The following is a 23,461-nucleotide window of genomic DNA, read 5'->3' as shown; positions in this document are numbered from 1 at the left end:
AGACTTTATGGTGCCCCTTTTTGCCTCCCATTGGAAAGTTTATAAAAATAAATAAAATGAAGCCTTTAAAATATCACAGAAAATGGAATTGTGATATGCTACACTGAGGCTTTGAATCTTCCTGCCAGGCATTCTGCAATATAAATAAATACTATAAATACCGTGACATAAAAAGAAGCTTTGGTTAGATTGAAAGTGCTGAATTTAACAAGAAAAATATATATATATTTATATGCTCAGCTGATAACACTTGATTTGAGGCCAGAGTGCAAGAAGAAGTGGAACAGGTTGTTGCCAAGTGAAGAAAAAAAAAGTAAAACGACTTCAAAGTCTTGTGAAAATGATCCCCAGAAGTGCTATATCACGGTAAAAGCAATTTAGTAAGGGAGAGGACATACTTACAGCCCATCTGCCGGCAGCTGCTGTGTAAATACACTGAGTCTCATACAAGCCTTTCAGTCTGACCCTTCTAGAGGAACAGGAAGAGCTCTTTCTGGAGGAACATCTGCTTAAAATATATCTAAATAACGCCGTATGACTCGAGAGAGTGGCAGGTGGCAACACTTTATGTCTTGTAGCTGGCATGAAATCAACATTTGCTCTACTTATGTTGATATGTATATAGTAGTGTTTGCCATACATTTATTATTCTTTGGCTTAGTCCTTTTATTTATCAGGGGTCGCCACAGCGGAATAAACCACCAACTTATCCAGCATGTTTTACGCAGTGGATGGATGGATTGATAGATGGACACTAGATAAACAGATGCATGGGTGGGTGGATGGATATTATAAAAGGATGAATACTATTGATATTTGTATACAAAAAATTGGATGGATGGATACTATAGAAATGGATGGGTGAATAAGCAGATAAATTGATGGATAGATGGATAACATAGATGGATGGATGGATGGATGATTAGATGGATGGATGGATACCATAGATGGATGGGTGAGTGTTACGAATGAATGGATGGATGCATACTATAGATGGATGGATGGATGTATAGATGGATGGATGGATTGATACCTTAGATAGATGGATGGGTCAATTCTATGAATGAATGGACTCATACTATAGACGGATGGATGGATGGGTGGATGGATGGATGAATGGATATGATAGATAGATAGATAGATAGATAGATAGATAGATAGATAGATAGATAGATAGATAGATAGATAGATAGATAGATAGATAGATAGATAGATAGATAGATAGATAGATAGATAGATAGATAGATAGATAGATAGATAGATAGATGGGTGAATGCTATGGATGGATGGAAGGATGGATGGATGGATGGATGGATGGATGGATGGTTGGGAGGACACTGTGCGGATGGATGGATGGCTGGATAGATAGATAGATACTAGATAGATGGATGGGTGAATGATATGAATGGATGCTATGGGTGGATGCTATGGATGGATGGACGGATAGATGCATGGATGGAAGCATAGTTACTATAAATGGATGGATAGATACTATATATAGATAGATAGATGGATGAGATGCATGGATGGATGGATAGATGGATAATAAAATGGACAGATGCTTTGGATGGATGGATGGATGGATGGATGGATGGATGGATGGATGGATGGATGAATACCATAGATAGATGGATGGATGAATGCTATAAATGAATGGATGGATACATACTATATATAGATGGATGGATGAAAACCATAGATAGACGGATGGGTAAATGCTATGAATCGATGAATGGATACTATGGACGGATGAATGGATGGATAGAGGAATACTATAGATTGATGGATGGATACTATGGATAGATAGATGGATGCTATGGATGGATGGATACTATAAATAGATGGATGGATGCTATGGATGGATGGATGGATACCTTAGATAGATGGATGGGTGAATGTTATACATGAATGGACACATACTATAAAAAGATGGATGGATGGATACTATAGGTAGATAGATGGGTGAATGCTATGGATGGATGGATGGATGGATGTATGGTTGGATGGACACTTTGCGGATGGATGAATGGATAGATATATACTAGATAGATGGATGGGTGAATGCTATGAATGGATGCTATGGGTGGATGCTATGGATGGATGGGCGGATAAATGAATGGATGGAAGCATAGTTACTATAAATGGATGGATAGATGAATACTACATATAGATAGATGGATGAGATGCATGGATGGATGGATAGATGGATGATAGGATGGACAGATGTGATGGATGGATGGATGGATGGATGGATACCATAGATAGATGGATGGATGGATGGATACCATAGATAAATGGATGGATGAATGCTATGAATGAATGGATGGATACATACTATAGATAGATGGATGGATGATAACCATACATATACGGATGGGTGAATGCTTTGAATCGATGGATGGATACGATACAATGGATGGATACAATGGATGGATATGGACATATGAATGGATGGATAGAAGAATACTATAGATTGATGGATGGATGGATGCTATAATTAGATGGATGGATGAATGGATGGATAGATATTATAAATAGATGGATGGATGCTATGGATGTTGGATGGATGGATGGATGGATGGATACTATAAATGGATGGATACTATAGATAGATGGATGCTATGGATGGAAGGATGCTATAGATAGATGGATGCTTTGGATGGATGGATGGATGGATGGATGGATGAATGGATGGATACAGTAGATAGAAGGATGGGTGAACGCTATGAATGGATGGATGGATACTATGGATGGATGGATGCATAATATAAATGGATAGATTGATTATTGTATGAATATCATAGATGAATATTATAGTTAGATGGATGATGGATACTACGGATAGATAGGAAGATAGATAAACAGTCAGACAGACAGAGAAACAGACAGACAGACAGATAGTTTTCTAGGTCCAAGCGTTTGTTTTTGTATTTTGTAAGTGTGAGAGTTTGTCAGCTTCATGTACTTCTTAACTTTGGCATTGCCAGCCAAACGCTCTCCATTGAGATGAATGCGAGCGCTAATGGCTTCTTCTTGACATTATAGAGCCTGCGGCATAATGGAAAAATGCAAATGCAAAGGGAAGGCATAGAAAGGAGAATAAAGCTGAGAGAAAGACAAGAAGACCAAAGAAGAGTAATAGACGTGCGAGTAAAAGCGAGGGATGAGAGACACAGGCTGAAGGGACGGCCAATCGATATGGCACGTTCGGTAAAACATTCCCTACGCAGATAAATCAGGATCTGAGATTATAGCAAGAGCAGCGAGCAGAAGCTTTTCATCAATTGCAGATCAGGAGCCCGTATTGATCTCCGCTGCCGTGTTCATCTCTCTGCTTCATGCCATTCATTTAGGGTTCCCGCATCCCGCTCGGCTGATTGAAAATGCGTTAAATAAAAGATTGAAGGAGAAGCCGGCTGATTCACTTGTTTTCTGCCAATGGCATTTGAAGCCGCCGAGCCTTTTGCCAATCAGCTTTTGATTAGAGATTGTTAAGGCCAGACACTGCAGGTGAAAAGGCGAGAGAATTCACTTGTTGTTATTAACATATTGCCCAGTTAATTGATTAGATTAGGAATGGCAAAATTTCTCTGTTACGAGTTCTTTAAAATGTTGTGTTTAACTATGCAAATTAGGCACAACTTAGTTAAATATGCACTCGTCTGCACACATCCTGTAGCATAAACTTCTGAACATTGAATTAAGTAAAGTTCAAATAGTAGGGTTCTGGTGAATTATGTGTGAACATACAGAAAAGTGGAGAGTTAAGGAGCATGGATAAATGGATGGATGCTATGAATAGATGAATGAATGGATGGATGGATACATACTATAGATGGATGGATGGATAGATGGATACTATAGATGCATGGATGGATTCTATGGATGGATAGATGGTATGAATGGATGGATGCTATGGATGGATGGATGGATGGATGGATGCTATGGATGGATACCATGGATGGATGGATGGATGGATGGGATGAATGGATAGATGGATACATACTATAGTTGTATGGATGGATGGATGGATGGATGGATGGATGGATGGATGGATAGATAGATAGATGGATGGATACCATAAACGGATGGATGGATGGATGGATGGATGAATGGGATGAATGGATAGATGGATACATACTATAGTTGTATGGATGGATGGATGGATAGATAGATGGATGGATGCTATGAATGGATACCACAAACGGATGGATGGATGGATGGATGGATGGATGGATGGATGGATGGATGGATGGGATGAATGGATAGATGGATACATACTATAGTTGGATTTATGGATGGGTGGATGGATGGATGGATACTATAAATGGACGGATGGGTGGATGGATGGATGGATGGATGGATACTATAAATGGACGGATGGATGGATAGATGGATACTATAGATGGATGGATGGATGCTATGGATGGATGGGTGGATTCTATGGATGGATACTATTGATGGATGGCATAGGTCTATGGATTAAATGATGGATGGATGGATATATACTATAGAAGTAAGGTTCAGGTGAATTATGTGTGAACATACAGAGGAGTTGAAAGTTAAGGATCATTTTTTAGAAAACCACCTTTAAGCTCTTAAATGTCATCATCCCGATATCGGGACAGTTACGTTTACATCACTTTTTTGCGCTTAAACCCTAATCTAATCATGACAAACTAGATTTAGTAGGTCTAATCTAAGACCTTTGAATATGTTTTTTTACCACAGTTTTTTTTTTTTTTTTAGACGTAGGCTGATTAATAGACTGAAACACATTTACAACCTGTCTGACCATTTACTATTACAAGTTGAAAACATAATATTCTATTGTAAAGCAATCATGACAAAATGTATATCATTTGGAAGGTTAAAATGTCTATATTCCAAATCTGGTGACTGAAAGATATTAATAAGCAACAGTTATTTTTTATTAATTTGCAACACAAGTTATCATAAGAGTAGTAAAGCATTACTTTGCTACAGCAATCCACATGTAAACTGTTGTTTAGATGTTTTTAGATGTTTGTTTTAGTGTTTTTTTTTTAGAGGCTAAATTCAAATCAAATACCACCGAACTGCCCAAACTACGTTACAATTGTATGTCTACCTTACACATATTTTCAAATATATATATGTATATATGTATATATATATATATATATATATAGGGGTTATATTTCTCAAAACATAGGGGGCAGCTTTATATTGTCATCAATGGAAACTTGTCGTGATGTTCGGTACTTCAGCCAAACAGTTTTACTGAAAGCTAATTTGAGATATCAATTTCAAATTTGGAATTTAAGTTGTTCAGTAATTTAGCTATTGATTTTCCGTGAATTTTCTATGAAATCATGTTTTGTAAAAAACATATTTTATCTATTATAATAACATATACATATAATGTTTTATGATTTTCATGAACATAAAAGCACATAACTTTTAATTTATTTAACCTTTTGAACTTTTTTTTCACTTCAGTCACAGTCTACCATCTGTCTTCTTAAAAATGAGACCTGAGGTCTGTTCTCCGTACGTGGATTACTTAGCTGGATTTGGTTATTGACGATTTGACATGATCCTGGATCATTTCGTTCTTCAAAACTGATCCGAGAGTTGTTGTCATAGCAACAGTTCTGCTAGCTCAAACCTGGTCGGTAGCAGGCTCATTTCATATAAACAGGATTAGATCGGGTCAATTCAAGCAAAGAAAATACTGAAAGTATGTACCGAATTCTGATATTTTCTTACAGTAGTAGTTATATACACTTGGAAAATACAAATAAAGTTGAAAAAAAAAAAAAAAAAAAATATATATATATATATATATATATATATATATATATATATATATATATATATATAAAACGTATGCAATCTGCACCCCCGAAATGAAATTACACTAACACGCAGCGATCTCAGATCAGTTTATCCAGACATTTTAATCTGATTCACAAATATGTTTGAAGAACCAAATTAGCCAGAGATCATTTATCAAGATTAACAGATCTAGGATCTGCCAAATCATCTTAGATCATTTAAGCAAGGTACAAAGAACAGACCCCAGGTCCTAAATCTGTGTGGATTTGCTATCTGTTATGATTTGCAAACATTTAGAAATTGCTTACTAATAGATTTGCCATTTGAAACGTGCACCAAATCACATTTTAAGTGACATATTTCAGAAGTGCAAAACTGTAGACAGCGCTCTCTAGTGGATTTGCCATCTGATAGGTGCAACAAAACACACCCAAAATATATATTTTAAATTCACCAAAATATAGACAATGCTTTCTAGTAGATTTGCCATCTGAAACATGCAACAAAATGTACCCGAAGAAACGTAGCCTATGCATTTCTCAAATGTTTGTTTCTTGGTTACAATAATGGCAGATGCTTGAAAACAACGGTGTGGTGTTAAACAGATGTACCATAATTTATTTATTTATTTATTTATTATTATTATTATTATTATTATTATTATTATTATTATTATTATTATTATTATTATTATTATTATTATTATTATTATAAGCGGAATGCTGCAGAGCAGATTAACCAATAAGCTTTCATGCTGAGCAGTGGTCAATTGATGAAATGATCAATGCTTTCAGACCTGTGTTGTGTATATGTCGTGTGTTTATGCCGGAAGCCATGACGGTTCAAACTGCCAGTCTTAATTAGGCCGTATGTGGACGTCTCTGTCTGAAGCGGTTTACGTGACACTCAGATCACATTGCACGCCTGTCATGTCAGATTTGTCCAGCGGTCAGAGTTGTGACAGTGTGGTTCGGGTCAAGACCGAGTCAATGCGCAACATCCTGTCACCATTAGGCACAACACCCGTCATGAATGAATAACAGGGCATTGTGCGTTCAGATCTGATTAGCACATTAACATATTAGATGGCAGTACATGCACAGTCATTTTCATATGTTTGCTCATTTGCTCTTGCTTTTATTAATTTGCTTCATTTTATGTAAGCATTTTTTATTATCCATAGTTTAAATGTTTGCATGCAGAATATGTTTTATAGGTTGGAATAATGCATCCCAAATATTGCTAAATAAATATTATCTATCTATCTATCTATCTATCTATCTATCTATCTATCTATCTATCTATCTATCTATCTATCTATCTATCTATCTATCTATCTATCTATCTATCTATCTATCTATCTATCTATCTATCTATCTATCCATCCATCCATCCATCCATCCATCCATCCATCCATCCATCCATCCATCCATCCATCCATCCATCCATCCATCCATCCATCCATCCATCCATCCATCCATCCATCCATCCATCCATCCATCCATCCATCCATCCATTTATTATTATTATTGTTATTATTTATTTATTTATTTATTTATTTATTTATTTATTTATTTATTTATTTATTTATTTATTAAACCTATTTTATTATTATTATTATTATTATTATTATTATTATTATTATTATTATTATTATTATTATTATTATTATTATTATTATTATTATTATTGTTATTATTGTTATTATTATTATCATTAATTAATGTATTTATTATTATATATTTTTTGTTTCTTTATAACAACATTTTATATATTGGAGTAATGCATAACAAATGTGCCAGATTTAATCAAGTAATTTAATTTATAGCAGGTGATTATATAAATCAATCACGCATATGATTATAACAAACCAATTTTAATATAAAACTAAATTAATTAGAATTAAAAATATTTATTTATTTATTTATTTATTTTATATTTAATATATCTTTAATATATATTTTTTTTCTCTCTTTACTTCAGCATTTTATATATTGGAGTAGAAAATAACAAATATTTTCATGTGCCAGATTAAATCAGATAATTTAGTTTTATTGCATTGTAGTCTAAACATAAAGCAATCATGACAAATGATATATCATTTGAAAGCTTAAAATGTCAACATAGATTCTCTTCAGATTCGTGAAGCATTACTTTGCTACAGCAATTCACTTGCAAAAAGTTTAGATGTTTTAAGATTTTTTAGAGACTAAATTCAAATCAAATACCACTAAAATGCCCATACTACTTTAAAATTGTATGTTTACTTTACAAATATTTTTGTAAGTTTAAAGAATGCAGTTTATTTATTTATTTATTTATTTATTTATTTATTTATTTATTTATTTATTTATTTATTTATTTATTTATTTATTTATTTATTTATCTATTTATTTTATTTTATTTTATTTTACTTTTGTTACATATTTATTTTGTTTTATATTTAATAGATCAGTTCGATTATTTATGGTAATCAGTTATAGTTTGACTTTTATTTCCCGTTTATTTTCAGTTATATTGTCACAATCACCAGCAATCTAATTCTGGCAGATTACTGGTAAACATGCAATTCAAACTAGGTCCTGGAGGGCTGGTGCAGGACACCGGCCCTCCAGGACCGAACTTGGACACCCCTGCACTATAATGATTACAAATTCACCGGTATATGGACTACACGTTCCAGTCATGGACCACACACACTCACAATGGTTCCCGATCCTGACTGATTGCAAACACACAGCCGGAGGATTGTCAAAGACTGATTACTAGGACTTTAAATACAGCGCACACACACACACACATCTGGGCTGAGTCTTGTTTATCTGTACTGTTAAATTAATTTATATAATTAGCAAAAATATATTTATTTATTTATTTTTTATATATTTATTTGTTTTTATATTTAATAGATCAGTTAGATTATAGATTAATTAGTTCTATCTCTTGCTTTAATTTCCCTTTAAAATAGCTTTAATTATATATGAGTAGTGCATAACAAATATTTCCATGTGCCAGATTTTATCAGATAATTTAATTTTATTACACGATATATAAAAATCAACCACACATTAGATTGTAACAAACCAATATTTAGTATAAAATTTAAATAATTGATATAATTTGCAAAAATTATTATTATTTTTATTATTATTATTATTATTATTATTATTATTATTATTATTATTATTATCTATTTATTTATTTATTTATTGTTTATTTATTAAATGTTTTTTTCTTTATTATTATTATTATTATTATTATTGTTGTTATTTAATATTATGTTTTTTACAAAATTGTTTTATGTTTTGATATATAAATATTTTGATACACATTTACAAATTAATTTAATTTAATAATTAGCTAAATGTAAATTTTTATTTATTATTATTTATTTATTGTTATTAATGTTTGTTCATTCATTTTTCTTCTGCCTAATCCCTTATTTATCAGGGGTCGCCACAGTGGAATAACCACCAACTATTATTTATTTATATATTTATTTACTTATTTACTTTTTTTAAAAATGTATATCCTCCATTCATTTACAACATTGCTATCTCAAAAAGCAACATGAATTGTACATGATTTGCCCTCTTTCTGCATTCTTGCCCATCACATCTCCATCTACTCATTAGTGAAGTGTTTGTGACTCTGTGTTATACTGCTATCAGCCAATCAGTGTTGTCATGACATCATTGTCCTGCAGCAACAAAGTAATAAGTCACATGACATTTTCAGCTCCTTTGATTGGCTCTGCATTGAACCGAATGCCAATATAAGCACAGACAGCAGATAGTTTCACCGTTAAGATGTATGATAATACTAACAGATAACAGTTTCCTGGTATTAGAGAGCTTTTGTTTTTATGGATTTCAGAATCTGCTTCTACCAGGTCTGCAGTGTAATTACTGGCTGAGAGAAGAGATTGAATGTAAGTGAAGCTCCAGCCGTATAGTCGAAATTGAATATTGAACATGAGTCCTTCTATAAGGCTGCAGGAATGGAAACGTATGTGTCTGACATCTTTTAATGTGCTGTTTCAAATTCCAATTCTGCTGCGGTGACTGTTTCATTTTCAGACGGGGTTATGGATGGCCTGGCCTTCCCTGCCGCTGAAATAAGAGACTGGAAGGCTCGGGTGTTTTATGGATGTTTTAAAATGTACTACTTTTGCTTGTTGTTAATGTAATTTTTATTTTTTCTTTCTTTCTGGAGCTGAAGATGCAGATCCACTATTGTTTCTGGAGGCTGTGTTTTTTATTGCATATGTGAATTTTTTTTGGCAATGGTTACCATGTTTTACTTAACTCTAACTCTTTATTTTTACTTTTGATCATTACTTATGGTAAAATTACAAGATTGATTTTAAATTCAATTAAATAAATAAGCATTTCTTTCTTCATTGAAAGGATTTAAATGTAGTTCAATATTGCGTTTAATTGAATAAAGTTTATTAATTTTCTTTTTGACTTGATAAGATGTTTGGCAGTAAAGCGGTCAGGGTTTTTTGCAAATAGTTACGAAACATTCAGTCTCCTCTTACCAGTTTATTTATTTAATTTTTATCCGTTTCATTGGTTTTGTATATTCTGGCCTTTTCTGCACCATAAAAAAAATATATAATTAAAATAATAATAATAATAATAATAATAATAATAATAATAATAATAATAATTTAATTAAATTAATAAAAATAATAATAAAAAGCTAATAAAAAATAATGCATAAATAAAAAATAATAAAGAAAATAAAAAATAAAACAAAAATAAATTAAAATAAAATAAAACAATTATTTATTTAAAATTAATTAAATAAAAAACATATAAAAATAAATGAAATAACAATAAACAAACTAAATTCAATTCAATAAAACAAAAAAAACAAGAAAATAAACTAAAAATAAATAAATAAAACAAAAATGAATAAAAAATAAAGTAAAATAAAAGTAATAAAAAGAAATAAAATAAAAAATTAAATTCAATTTAATTTAATTAAAAATAATAAACATAATAATAAAATCAATAAAATAATAAAATAATTAAATTACTTGTAAAAAATCAAGTAAAATAAAAATAATAAACAATTTTGAATAAATAGTTTAATAAAAATAAATAGTAAAAAAATAAATAATGAAGCAATAATAATAAATAATAATAATAAAATAAACATTTTATGAAAAAATAAATAAATAATGATAAAATTAATAAAATAAAAAATTAAGTAAAATTAAATAAATAAAAAAATAATAATCAATCAATCAATCAATAAATCAATAAAATAATCAAACAAAATAAATATAAAATATAAAATGAAATATTTAATAAAATTTTTAAATAAACAGATGGAATAAAAATATATAAAATGAAATATAAATTTTAATAAAATATTAATATTACTAATTAAAAAAATAAAATAATTAAAAATTCCTGAATCCTTTAATGTCCTGAAAAGATCAACCTTTAATGACATGAGGACATATTTTAAAAGCAAGCTGACTTGTTTTTTTTTTTTTTAGCAAATATTTAAGATAAAATAATTAAAAATAAAAATATAAAATAAAATATAAAATAAAAAATGTAAAATGTTAGTAATATAAAACAAATACATTTTAATAATAAGTTGTTATTGAAATAAATAATGAAGTCTATACATTTAAAATTACAAATGTAAATAAGTCTTAAATGAATAAATATTATTAGATTTTTTGCATTGTAAAAGAATCCTGGTTGCCTTAATTTTGTTAAGCTGAATCAAGTTGATCTTGTGAGTCCATTTAACTTGTGTAATGTTTAAAATAGCTTACATAACTTATAAAATTAAGTTAGAACATGATTAACTTAATTTAATAAGTACTTATTTATAATTTATTGTGAACTGATATATCTGTGTATTATTACATAAGTGTCTTAAAAATGGCATCCTTGAGTGGAATGATTTTGTTATTTTGACGTCACAAAGACATGTTTAAAAAGAGAGCTGACATGTTTAGCACATATTTAAGTATTTTTCAGTCTTCTCTGACCAAATCATATCTTCACATTTAGTTAAGCATACACTGGCCTTCCCTCCCACTGTAATAACACCCATAAAACCTCTGGTGTTTTATGATTGTTTTTAAATATACTACTTTTGCTTATCATTGGCGCACAGAAGTGGATTTTCTGGAGCTAAAGTCTCAGATCCACCATGTTCCTGAAATCTCGCGAGGCACTGTGTGTTTCATCGCTTGCCTGGAGAGCTGTTTTCATGATATTCTTCCTGCTAGATATTCCAGTTGACAAAAAAGGGGACCCGAGGGCTCCGTATTCTTCGCTTGTGAAAAGATAGTAACTCTCTTGCATTTTTAACCAGAGCATCTGCATAACCGCAAAACTCAGTGTCGCTTTCAAGTGTCTGGCAAACAATGACAGTCTTTCAAGGAAGCGGCTCTTTGGAGATGAATCAGCCTAATTCAAACTTTGCTGAAAGAAAGCCTCTGAAAACTGTGATGAGAATTGTGATGGATGCTCAGTCTGTGAGAAAAAAAAATAACAAAAACAAGATCCTGTGCATGCTTTTGTCAATTTAAATGAATTAAATACAGTTTTAGTTTCTTCAGTACATACATTTTAAACGTTAATTGCTATAATGTGATCCCTGATCCTGGACCACAAAACTGGGTATTTGTTATCTTAAAACTAAATGAATAGATTGATTTGTTATATTTGTTTTTTGTTTTGTTTTGTTTTGTTTTGTTTTGTTTTGTTTTGTTTTGTTTTGTTTTGTTTTGTTTAGTTTTGTTTATTTATTTATTTATTTATTTATTTATTTATTTATTTATTTATTTATTTATTTATTTATTTATTTATTTATTTATTTATTTATTTATTTATTTATTATTTTTATTTATTATTTTTATTTAATTGTTTATCCTTTCTATTTTTATTATTATTTATATTTATTATTTTTATTCATTTTTACTTATCTGTTTATTCATTTATTTATTCATTAATTTATTTGTTATTATTTATATTTATTATTTATATTTATTTATTTATTTTATTATTATGTATATTTAATCTTTTAATTTATGTATTTGTTTAACTTTCTATTTATTTGTTTTTTATTTTATTGTTTCTAATTATTCTTTATTTATTTATTTATTTATTTACTTATGTGTTTTCATCCATTCTATTTATTTATTATTTATTTTAATTCATTCTTTATAATTATAACTAGTTATTTATATAGTTTGATGTTTTGTGACATATCAAAATTTTAAAGGAACCAAATATGAACCACAATGTTTGTTTATTTATTTATTTATTTATTTATTTATTTATTTATTTATTTATTTATTTATTTATTTATTTATTTATTTATTTATTTATTTATTTATTTATTTGTTTGTTTGTTTATTCATTCATTAATTTTCTTGTCGGCTTAGTCCCTTTATTAATCCGGGGTCGCCACAGCGGAATGAACCGCCAACTTATCCAGCACATCTTTACGCAGCCGATGCCCTTCCAGCCGCAACCCATCTCTAGGAAAAGGATATGAGCGACGAGGATGGGATCTAAACCCATGCGTGTAGAGCACAATGGATTGGCAGTCCATCGCCTTAACCACTCGGCCACCTCATCACATTTATTTATTTATTTTATTTATTTATTTATTTAAATAATCTTTCTTTTATTTATGTTTCCTATTTTTTTCTTTCTAATTCATATTTTTCTTATTTTAAAATAATACAATCAAATATATATTTTTAAAGAAACCAAATGTAAACAATTATTTTTTTTCTCCACCATCATGTCCCTTCCGGGTCTCCATATTTGGGAAATAATTAAAAAATAAAAACAAAATCACAGGAGGATGAATAGTTTTTACATTAGCTGTATATGTTTTAATCCAACTTGTTTAAACCTAATTGTGAAAATATTCAAATTGATCGATCCAATATTTTTCAGGTCACCACCTCTTCCAGTCCGATCGAAAATTAATTCAGAACGTTTGAGATGTTCGCATGAAGCCATCAATTTTACAAGAAGCCGTTCGTTGTGTTTAGACTGAGCCATCAATCTGATTACGGCCTCATCATCGGGCTGCATGTAAACGCAGCCATTGTAAATGTAAAGTCTGGGGCTAATGTCATCTGTGCTGTTTGCCCTGCCGGTCTGATATCTAATGAGCTCCTTGATAAATCGGAGCAAACCCTAATTTTTCTTGCCGCGGCACAGCTCTGAAATGCTATAAATAACCGGCAGCCGCATTAGTTGCCACGTCAAACCATCCAAAAGTCCATTATAATCCAAGGCCATCAGTAGAGGAAGCTGATTCTGCTGGTATACTTGTTCATCCATCTTTCTTTCCGTCCTCCTCTCCAGCTGGGGTCTTATTAGGACCTGTTGAAGCTTGGTGTTTAACTTATCTGCGTTTTTTATTCTCTCTTATTCTGCTCTTGCTTTAGAGTAAGCATGAAAGCAAGTAAACATGCAAAGGTACAGTAGATAGCAGCATAGAAATTGGGGAAAATAAACAAGCGGTTCTAATAATTCAGGGGGGCTAATAATTCTGACTTCAACTGTAATGTGCTTTTTTACTCCTCACTTGTAAGTCACTTTGGATAAAACTTGCTAAATGAGTAAATGTAAATGTGTACTGAATGCAAATAGGAACAAACACTTGTTCCACCTCGTCCATCCATCCATCTTCCCCCATCTACACTCCTCCAGCGGGTGTCATATGAGGGCCCGTTGAGGCATGACGGGTTGTGCTTTTCTTGTGATGGGAGATTGAAAGCCATCACGCCAAAGAGCGGCACAGGAGGCTTTCTCTTTTGCGGAAGGTCATTAGCCGGCCGGCTGGAAATCACAGTTCCTCAGGTGGCACCCCGGGCTGCGCTTCCACATCTTTTCATCCTGGTGTCTGGAGAGGAGAGCGCTTTTGATATTCCAGAGCTCTGTCTCCACTATTCTTGTGTCCTAATCCCTGTCAAGGGCCTCCCATTCTCTAGTCAATAAAGGACTTGTGGACAGCATTTTCGCCAACATTTGGTCAGATCATAGGGAGAGTGAGCGGTAAGTGCTTGTGCATTGGCAGGTATGTTCGCATGCTGTCCACGACCACCCGCTGTGCTTTTAGAAAGTCCACTGAGATGTGACTGACTCATCCTGGTGATCCCTGCGGATACTGGATGATGGAAAGGGCAATGTCAAGCCCTCTTTTTATTCCTTTTTGTAGGATTTATTTATTTGTTTGTTTGTTTTTTCTTATGTTTACACATTTATTCAAGCTTTTATGCATACATTAGAGCATTCATCTAAATATTTTTTTGAAATGACAATGACATGTTAGGACTACTTATTTGAATTGAGCTGAAGCAACACAATTCTTAAGGTTTTTTTGACAACTCAACTGTTTTATGTTCAATCAACTTAAATTTGTAACAACAAATAAGGTAACTTAAATCCTTCATGTTTTCCCAACACAAATCTACGGAACTCCGGAAGGGACGTAGTGGAGGAGAAAAAAATTGGCTGGGTGAAAAAAAAAATAATGGGTGAAAGAAAAAAATGGGTGGGAGGAAAATATATATTTCTAAGTTCTTTGCGTTCTCTCGCAAAGTTTTGCGTTCCCTCGCAAAGATGTTTTGCGTTCCCTCGCAAAGATGTTTTGGGTTCCCTCGCAAAGATGTTTTGCGTTATCTCGCAAAGATGTTTTGCGTTCCCTCGCAAAGATGTTTTGCGTTCCCTCGCAAAGATGTTTTGCGTTCCCTCGCAAAGATGTTTTGCGTTCCCTCGCAAAGATGTTTTGCGTTATCTCGCAAAGATATTTTGCGTTCCCTCGCAAAGATGTTTTGCGTTATCTCGCAAAGATGTTTTGCGTTCCCTCGCAAAGATGTTTTGCGTTCCCTCGCAAAGATGTTTTGCGTTCTCACGCAAAACTGTTTCTCCACAAACACTTCCTGTTCACTTCACTCACGTAAACCCTCCCGTTTTTGCCGAAATTCTCCCGTATTTTACCATTCTATCCCACTTTCTTTACATTACTGTGCGCTGATTGTCGCCTTTCACTTTGCAACCTCTGAACCAGTGAATGCATGTTTAAGCCCTGACTGACAGACGCGCTTCGTACAATAAACTGATCCCAGATCAGCGTCTGTACGCGCCATTTAAAGGGACACTTCTGTTATCAAACAAGTGCGCAGCAAATGAATCTCATGTTTTGTTTAGTTTGATAACAGAGGTTTCTCTGTAAGAATGCACAGATCTATAATGAAAGCAGTCCATTACTTTAGAAACTGTTTGTGCTCATTTAAGAGAAAATAAGCTGTTTAAAATCAAACATGCAGGACGGAGATGTTTCATATTATTAGTGTATTTGTCTGTTTAAACATACACCCGCTCCTCTGTAAATGGCGTGTACACACGCTGATCTGGGATCAGTTTATTGTACGAAGCGCGTCTGTCAGTCAGCGCTTATACATGCATTCACTGGTTCATAGGTAGCATACGCACAGTAATGTAAAGAAAGTGGGATAGAATGGTAAAATACGGGAGAATTTCGGCAAAAACGGGAGGGTTTACGTGAGTGCAGTGAACAGGAAGTGTTTGTGGAGAAACAGTTTTGCGAGAGAACGCAAAACATCTTTGCGAGGGAACGCAAAACATCTTTGCGAGGGAACGCAAAACATCTTTGCGAGAGAACGCAAAACATCTTTGCGAGAGAACGCAAAACATCTTTGCGAGGGAACGCAAAACATCTTTGCGAGAGAACGCAAAACATCTTTGCGAGAGAACGCAAAACATCTTTGCGAGAGAACGCAAAACATCTTTGCGAGGGAACGCAAAACTTTGCGAGAGAACACAAAAAACGTATAAATATATATTTTCCTCCCACCCATTTTTTTTCTTTCACCCATTTTTTTTTTTTCACCCACCCATTTTTTTTCTCCCCCACTACGTCCCTTCCGGGGTTCCGTACAAATCAATTGTGTCAAACTCAGTATTTTTTTATTTATTTATTTATTTTACAGAGAAGGGATAGTTCACCCAAAAACTATATCTTTTCCCTCATGTGAATTTAAACCATTATGAGTTTCTTTCTTCAAAAAAAAAGAGAAGATATTTTGAAGAATGCTTCTTGCTGGTAAACAGTGTATACCATAGTTGGAAAAATATATTTTATGAAAGTCAATGGGTGTCAGAAATGAGCATTTTTCACCCAAAAATGAAAAATACCTCATATATTTCTGCTCATGTGGTTTTGAATGATTAATATCACATGAGTAGCAGTGCGATATCGCTGTATATCAGCACTGGTGAGAGGCGTGCGTTGGCTTGAGGCTGCATGCCAAGTGCCTTATGGCTCGTGTCCACTGACTTTTACAGTACGGTACGGTTCGGGTCGGTACGGGTCACCTTTATCAGCCTTGCGTTTCCACTACCAAGGGTACCCTTTTGGTGGGCGTGGTGTATGACAGAAAGTTTCAGTCGCATCATTCTCGCTTGAGGAAATGTCTACAATAAAGCTGTACGGGTCGCTTACATATCATATGAAAAGCACTTCTCACAAAACAGACGCTTTACAGACATAAATACTTCTGTATAAATGTTTATAACTAACTTTTCTATGTACAGGAGTTGATTATTACTGCAGATCAATGACCGTGCGAAACAGCCTACTGTAACGTCTGTAATTATATTAAATAAATAAATGCAATCTATATGAACACATACAGACCCTTACAGTCTCCGACATGCTACCAACTACAGAAAAACTACACACAGCAAATATTTCGTCCTATATTTGGTTCAAAACAACACAAAGTATAGCCTACAGTCAGTGAAAACCTCTCATCTGTGTCTGTAATCTTCAGCAGCACGTGTAAACTATGTTAGAGAGTCATTCCATCATTCCCAGTTCATATTAGTCCTAAAGGTGATGATAAAAATTAAAACAAGGCAGTTTGTTCACGTTTGCTGAAGAAATAACATACTCCTTTTTTTCCCGTGCTTCACTCGAGTTTGTCCTTTTCTTTCTGAATGTGTCATGTCATGTGTCGTGTTTTGTCAGCTTCTCGCAGAATTGGGTTTCCAAAGCTTGTCAATAACGCTACCAATAGCGTTCAGTTGCACGTTTAGCTCCGCCTTTTGGTACCCTTTCTTGTGTTTGGGACCCTTTTGAAAGGGTGCCGAAAAAGTGGTACGGTACGGTTTGGTTCAGTATGCCTTTTGAGAGTGAAAACGGCCATAAAAGCGTAGCGAACCGTACCGTACCAGTCAGTGGAAACGAGCCATTAGTGTCCCACCAGCAGGTGCGCAACTACACATGTACTGAGGAGTATGCGGGTTCATAGTTTTCTATTTTATCTGGAATATATTGAAGTCTGTACTTACATAAACATACATTTTGTGTGATCCCTCTTGTTTTGGCAAAATAATTAATTAATTAAATAATAATAAATAAAGAATTTTTTTTAGATTAATCGTAACTTTTGACATCAACTGTACTGTATGTATGATTTGACAGTTTATTTTGATAAAAAATTAAAAAAATCAAAACAGTTACATCTACATAAACACTTTACACTTGGCTGTGTGACTGCATGTTATTGTGTTAAATGATTTTGAATTAAAACGTGTGTGCCAAAGTATGCAACTTATGGTATTTTTTATTTATTTAACAAAATACAATATTATACTTGTATAAAATGCAAAATAAAATTTTTTAACAAAACATATTTAATTTTTTTTTATTATTTGAAACTTTTAAAAAGAATAATTTCAAAAATTGTTTTGGCACAATAGCGCTCCCTCCATGTGAGGCGCCCTTATGTGCCGCATATACTGCATACCCCCTTTTTGCGCCTCTGCCCCACCGGTGCCGATATACAGCTAAATCGCACTGCTATGAGTGATATATTCACTGACATCTGTGGCTGATGTCACAACAGCAGAAACCGTTGCCAGCTTACAAATGTCACTTTAGAACTAGCATTTAAATGATTATGTGTTGTAATGTGATGACGAGACAAGTGATTTTGCTCACATTTGAAATTTTTAAGGCTGAAAGGCATGAAATGCCATCAGTCTACAGAGATCTCCCAGTATTTCTCAGGAAAAATTGAATCCCAAAAAAGCGAAAGCAAAGCAATCACTACAAGATTATATGGCATAAATGCAGATCGACTAAGAATGTCACTTACATGTTTTATAATGATTCTTTGAAGATTTGTTTTAAATTATGCTCAGAAAAACATTTTTAACTTTGCGTTTATTATGCTGTGTCTGGCGCCATCTTATGGCAGAACGAAGTAACGTCAATTTCTTTTCAAGTCGTGCTAAACTACTACAAAATTTGTAATGCAAACATATTTTTATTAAATATTTCTGCGGTTTATATGAAATGCATTTATTGGTCAATAGTATTTAACAAACAACAATATAACGACAAGTAAATCAGCCAAAAGACTGATTAAAAAAAAAAAAAAGTTTTTAAAGAAAAAAACGTAACATTGCAGTTAAATCTATTTGCTCTGGAGTAAATAATAGATGACTGTGACCAAAATATTGCCTTTAGACATAGCCAAAACAAATAACTTTTTTACAGTAGACTAAAATACAGACACCCACCATATTGAATTAGTAGCTGTCAGAGGACTGCTCACGGCAGGCAATGTGACGCGATGAAAGTCATGAATTTATAAAAACATATTGTCAAATAGGCACTATTAATAAACTGTATAGTTGCAATCTAAACAACAACATTCTTGTCTGAAAAGCCTCAAATGGACATTATGTTGTCCAAAAGCTGCAGTATTTGTGTAGAGAGTTGTTTAGCCTTCTTCACGTCATTGGTTTGGGTGGAGTAATACACAAGGGTGAAGAGGCTGTCAGAGTCCTGATAATACCTGCTAACACTCTCATTTTTCCTGAGTGTCTCCTGTATTTCAGACAAATCTCCCGCCACCCTCCCATTTTGTTATTTCTCCCGGAAAACTCCCGTAATTTCATCCAACTCCTGTAATTTCATCCGGTCATCAGCTTAAAGGGTCACGAAACACCAAAACACATTTTTTGAGCTGTTGACAGTGGTATATGTGTCCCACACTGCTAAAAACACTATTAGGACACCTATATTTCACTAAAAAGTGTAAATTGGTTGTTTTTGCGTTATTTCAACCAAATTCGTACTTCCTGTTTGAAACGAATTTTTGAAGCTGCGTCACGGTCATGACATAATAGCGTTGTATTCCAGCGTGCAGACTGGGCGTCTGTGCCAGAGTGAGTCTTATTACGTCTTACAGTGTGATGCATTAATGCATGAGTAAGGCTTGGTTCAAACCAATCAGCGCGCTCTATTGTGCAACTTCATTAATATTCATTAGCGTCACCGTTTTTCCGCCACAGAGACGCCACGTTGTGTTGGCAAAACAAGCGTGAAGTGTTGCTTTTATAGTTTGCTGCCATTAAGTTTCGTTTTCATTTTCTCTCTGTGAGAGCTCAGCTGGATCACGTGTGGATTAACAGTGTATGCGACGCTTGACAACAATAACTTACGTGTCTAAGGAGGATTATTGTTTACCTGAGAGCTGTTCTCATCTGCAAACGCTGAAATCCGGATTCGCTTGTAACGTTAGTCTCCTCTTCATAAAGACGCGGCTCTAGTTGCTGGTGATTGTCCTGTCTCTACAGATTTGGTAAGTGAGTGACCAGTGCTCTTTGTTTATTCAGTTTGTTCGTATCGAATTAAGTTAACTATTGCACTGAGTGCAAACATAGCACCGCATTTTGTGACCGGAATAACACACGCGGCTTTCTGACGCTACCTGCCGTGTGCATCTAAGTTTTCGGGAAATGCAGAGTTTTTTTTTTCTCTCATTCGCCGTGCTGTATCAAACATTGCATGAAAAATACACGCTTAGAGCAGATCCTCGAATCAAATATCGCGTTTGTCGCGAGGGGCATGAATGAATTCCCTGAATGAAAGAGCCAAACTGCAGTTAAAGTCCAACATTTAATAATTTGGCAAATAATTCCACTACAGATGTCCATGTAGGTTAAACACCATCACTTTCTCATGTGTGTGTATTTTGACTCTGAAACTCGCGCGTGCACAAATAGACACTCCCACACCATCCCACTTTAGTTCCTCTGACACTCCCCCCTAAACAGAGCTGGACACGCCCACTTTTCTGACTTTTTCCAAAGTAGAGGTGTGAAAACACCCTGCTGAAACGAGGGGGTTTCATGGCCCTTTAAGACTTTGGTATAGTATCCGATCGCAGCGGCTCCCGGTCTTCTAGATTTTCAGAGACCAATGTTGGCAGGTATGGTCCTGATATTACTTTAATAATCTCATGGCTATCAGCCAATCAGATTCGAGAACCAGACTGTTGTATGAACTGTAACACGTTTTGTTTTGAAGAATGACTTATGTAGTTAGGAAAAAACAATACTGTGAAAGTCAATGGGTGTCAGCAATAGCGTTTTTCAAATTATCTTCTTTTGTGTATAAAATAAAACTAAAAAGGTGAAGTGTAATTTTCATTTTTGGGAGTATTTTTCTTTGATTTCCAATTATTTATGCATTTTTGAATGCATTTATTTATTTCCATAATTAATTATGCATTTATTGAACAATCCATTCATTCATTTATGTATAAGATTTTCCAACTTGGAGTTTTTGTGTTCTTTCTTGTCCAAATATCTAAAAACTTTTAAATCAAGAAGCATTTTCTAGACAAGTAAAAATATTGTTTTGTTTTCAGAAATAATATGTCTAATTTAAAAGATTTTTTTTTCTTTAAAACAAGCAAAATAATCTGCCGTTGGAGTAAGAAAATTTTATATTTTGACTTAAAACAAAACAAAAACTGTATGCATTTCTGTATATTGTCATTTAAGCAAAGATTTAAGTGTCTATACACTGTAAGCATTTACTTTTATAAACAATAGCTAAATTGCGCCTTGTCAAAACTGCACTCGTGGAAAGAAAAAAAGGCCCTATTTTCAACAGTTTTGACATTCATTCAAATGCGTCTCTTGCGACCACTTGTGATTCGATTTTGCTGAGACCCTTCTCTTTTATTTAGTCACAGTCTGCATCAATTTACTGGACCGTTCAGTGGAACTCATAAGTACTGCTGAATGAATGAACCCACGTTACATGCCTTACAAGAAAGAGAAATCAAGTGAATGAAAAGGATGTGGATGGCAGCTGTAATTCCCATCATAATACATGTGTTTTTGTACAACACAGTCAAGTGTGAATACCTTGTATTGCTGCGCCTCCTCACAGCACATCACATAATGATCATGCATTTGTCTTTTTCTGCTTTTCGAAGGCCTTGAGCATTTACAAAATGAACTGTCCCTTTAGGTCCACTCTCCTTTATTTAGCTTATTTACATGTAGATGAGCTCTGTTGTTATTGGCTGTCATCTTCATGTATGTAAATAAGAATCTACTCCTAATCTTTCCTACTATGGAAGTCAATGGGTACAGGTTTCCTGCATTTCTCGAAATATCTTCTGTTATGGTCAACTGGTGGAAAAAGTGTGAGTAAATGATGACAGCATTTTCATTTTTGGGTGAACTATGGGTTTATTTACATGTAAATGAGCTCTGTTGTCATTATCTGTCATTTTTATGTATTTCAATAAGAATCTTACTAATAGTATTTTTCACCTAAATGAAAATTCTGTCCGTATTTGCACATCTTTTACTTTTACCAAAACAATTATGTTCTTTTAGATACAAACGAAGATCTGCTGAAGAATGGTGGAAACCTGTAACCATTGACTTCCATAGTATTTGTTTTTTTCTGTGATTGAAGTCAATGGTTACAGGTTTCCAACATTCTTCAAAATATCTTATTTTGTGTTCAATAGAAAAAGGGCTTATTTAAGGCTATAAGGATTATTTACATGTAAATGAGCGCTGTTGTTATTGGCTGTCATTTTACGCATGTAAATACAAATTTAACTAATGTTATTTTTCCACCTAAAAAAAAAAAAAATCTGTCCTTATTTACTCCACTTGTATTTGTTCCAAAAAAAAAAAAATTTATTTTTATGTGTGTTTGATCACAAAAGAAGATATTTTGTAGAATGGTGGAAACCTGCAACCTCTGACTTTCATAGTTATTGTTTTTCCTACGATGGAAGTCAATGATTTCAGGTTTCCAACATTCTTTAATATCTATCTATCTATCTATCTATCTATCTATCTATCTATCTATCTATCTATCTATCTATCTATCTATCTATCTATCTATCTATCTATCTATCTATCTATCTATCTATCTATCTATCTATCTATCTATCCATCCATCCATCCATCCATCCATCCATCCATCCATCCATCCATCCATCCATCCATCCATCCATCCATCCATCCATCCATCCATCCATCCATCCATCCATCCATCCATCCATCCATCCATCCATCCATCCATCCATCCTTTGACACTTTTTTTTTTTTTGGTCTTCAAAAAAAAAAAAAAAACTCAAACTAGTTTGGAACATAAATGAGGTCATGTAAATGAGGTCTTGTTTTTGGCTGTAATTATTACGTTTGTAAAAAAAATCTAACTAATGGTATTGTTCACCTGAGCTCACATACTGTTCTTGCATTTGTTCCAAAACAATTGGAGT

At 33.3% G+C, this 23,461-nt stretch overlaps 1 protein-coding gene, 1 long non-coding RNA gene and 1 other non-coding gene across 7 annotated transcripts in view; 2 read left to right on the top strand and 1 right to left on the bottom strand.

The window, feature by feature from the left end:
• The window catches only part of LOC100333709 (leucine-rich repeat transmembrane neuronal protein 4), a 470,001-nt gene that overhangs the window by 222,296 nt on the left and 224,244 nt on the right, over window positions 1-23,461 (top strand). The window lies entirely within an intron of this gene.
• Window positions 13,361-13,442, bottom strand: trnag-gcc (transfer RNA glycine (anticodon GCC)). Its single transcript has one exon. It is a non-coding gene; the product is annotated as a tRNA-Gly (tRNA).
• LOC141375575 (uncharacterized) lies at window positions 18,836-22,857 on the top strand. Its single transcript, XR_012384074.1, has 3 exons — window positions 18,836-19,855; window positions 21,067-22,310; window positions 22,655-22,857. It is a non-coding gene; the product is annotated as an uncharacterized lncRNA (long non-coding RNA).

Source organism: Danio rerio, chromosome 8, assembly GCF_049306965.1.
Source record: "Danio rerio strain Tuebingen ecotype United States chromosome 8, GRCz12tu, whole genome shotgun sequence".
Taxonomy (NCBI): Eukaryota; Metazoa; Chordata; class Actinopteri; order Cypriniformes; family Danionidae; genus Danio; species Danio rerio.
This window is presented reverse-complemented; position numbering and strand designations above follow the sequence as displayed.